The sequence below is a fragment of the Pocillopora damicornis genome, chromosome 4 (genome assembly GCF_964200805.1).
Source record: "Pocillopora damicornis chromosome 4, jaPocDami1.2, whole genome shotgun sequence".
In the NCBI taxonomy this organism is placed as follows: Eukaryota; Metazoa; Cnidaria; class Anthozoa; order Scleractinia; family Pocilloporidae; genus Pocillopora; species Pocillopora damicornis.
In genome coordinates this window covers 24174090-24176530 of record NC_142673.1, presented here as the reverse complement: position 1 = coordinate 24176530, position 2441 = coordinate 24174090, and the positions used below count along the sequence as shown (strand labels likewise).

At 38.6% G+C, this 2441-nt stretch overlaps 1 long non-coding RNA gene across 1 annotated transcript; it reads left to right on the top strand.

Moving 5' to 3' along the window:
- The first annotated feature begins 1444 nt into the window (after positions 1 to 1444).
- Positions 1445 to 2034, top strand: LOC149047331 (uncharacterized). The gene is made up of 2 exons (XR_016186397.1): positions 1445 to 1548; positions 1758 to 2034. It is a non-coding gene; the product is annotated as an uncharacterized LOC149047331 (long non-coding RNA).
- Positions 2035 to 2441: the final 407 nt, after the last annotated feature.

Here is a 2441-nt window from a genome sequence, read left to right as displayed (position 1 = left end):
GACTGATATCAAACGACGCGACAGAAACCTTTCACTTTGTTTAACATGACAATTTTGTTTTTGAGAGCGTTTGCGGTAAGATGCTTTTGTTACCCGTATTACTCTGTAAGCACAATACAGGGCTCGAAATTAGCACTCGCAAACTCGCGAAATGCGAGTGGTTTTTCGAAGTTGCGAGTCTAAAAAATATCCTCTAGCAAACTAGGTTCCTTCTTTTGCTAGTAAAAAAAATCTTACTAGCAAAACTTTGCTAGTAGACAAAAAAGTTAAGTTCGAGCCCTGACGATACAAGTGATTCCTCTGCAAACTTTCCTTTAGTACAATACATCTATTGCCCCTTAAAGCCTACGTAACAAAATACACTTCTTCAAATGAAACAACACCCATATGAAAACCTTTTCCTTTAAGAATCTTTCTGTTTCTATAACTTGGTTTCTTATGATCTTCAGCATGAGTTTTTGAGGATATAAATAGGAATAGACCTACTAAAATTTACATAATAAAAGATGGTAAAAAACATGGGAAGTCGTGGATCGTTCGCTTCACGGTGTGCGAGTAAATTGCGACGTCGAAAAGTCTGGTGGCTGTTAATTGAACAGATGTAAAACAGACATAGTTTGACGCTACTCTGGTTTGCAGATTTAATGAATGTAACCGAAGAAGTTACGATTCATAGACCCAACGTTTCGACACTCCTGTCTAGTGCCTTCATGAAGGTACTAGACAGGAGTGTCGAAACGTTGGGTCTATGAATCGTAACTTCTTCGGTTACATTCATTAAATCTGCAAACCAGAGTAGCGTCAAACTATGTCTGATTGTCCACCTGGTTGCCGTGTGAACTTTTATATATTTTAGATGTAAAACACTTAAGCTCGACTAATTACAAGAATTACGCTGAAGAGGAGGGCGTAAATGAAAGGGAAAACCTGAGGGAAAAGCGGCTACGGCGGAGACCAGTCATCGTTATCTTGACGAGAAAATTAATACATAGTCGAGGAAAAGCATCCTAATCGCATCGATTTTCCGATACCAGCTGAACTCTTTTTGAGAGACACGAGTAATTTATTTCATTCAGTAACTACTTGTGGAACATCCATGACTTGTTTCATTTCCATTCAATGTCATCCATTTGGTCTTGTGTTTCAAATTTTTCCAAACTTGCCATTAACTGAAAAATCAAATTTTTCAAATAAAGAGTCTGACAGTAGCATTGCAAAACGACGGTGGTCGCAGATCATTAGCTTGTGCGCAGGTGAATTGTGACGTCGAAATGTCTGCTGGCCATTTATTGAACAAGTGTGAAAGCATTCAACTGAACTAATTATAAGAGGTCAACATATCGAGATCATGGAAATTCAGTGTCTTGCCCAGTCTAACCCACCCAAAAAAATAACTCTTGCATGTATAGCAGGCCTATGTTTTTGACATTTTTCTTTTGAATAATTTTTCCTTTCCCAGGCGATGAAAGAACTGGCAGTAATACCTGTCGAACTCGACCAGCTCCCGGAGCAGCTGGCAGGAATGGCAAACCTCTTAAGCCCAACTCGGTAAGTGAAATATGGTCATGGATTGATTGTTAATTTCTAAAAATTTAAAATTAGATAGTATCTGGTTATGGGAAAATCAGCTGTTTAAATTTTTCCGTTGTTTCTGATTGAAGAGGAATTTGGAATGGTAGCTCTATGTAGGGGCCTGTAAGGTATATGGGAGTCACATTGGCTTATCACTGATGCATTGTTAACATCGTGTTTGCCAGGTTCATGGGAATCGCAGTCAGAAACTGCGAGAAGCGATAAAAAAAACTTCATCCCTGGCAAGTGCAGCCGGCAAATTAGCAGACGTGAGTGAACAGCTAGTCCCAAAGTTTGAAAAGGAGAATGGGAACCTGAATGTGTTTACTGCATTGAGGAAAGTGATGGACCTTAAAGCAAAGTAAAAGTGCCATAAGGAAGAAGCGATAAAGGCTTAAACATTTTGTTTATTACTCTTGTCTATATAAAACAGCATTAAATATACTAGTAGTCATGCATAAACTGCCCATGAATGTGTTTAAGTTCCATTATGATTTAAAGCTTTTAGGGATTTCCAAATCCTACAAATACCATTTTGACAGCACCGAATTGTGAACCCACAAGCAGACCACAGTATGTGATCGTAGTTAATAATTGCTAACATCAGACGAACAAAATCTATGAGGGCTATGAATAAAGCTCAGAAAATTGCACATCTACATTACATCTCAGTCTGAATATCTCAGTAATCGACGCATTTGTGTTTTTTTTTTCGCCCCTCATGCGCCGTTTGAAAAGTCTTTAAGTTACGAAATTTCAAAATGCGTGCACAAAGAGACGTACCGCCAGTTGCAGGGTTGCATTTCCTCACCGGAGGGACGACCAGGCAAGTTTTAATGCATTTAACATTCAAATCAAAAGACAAGTTT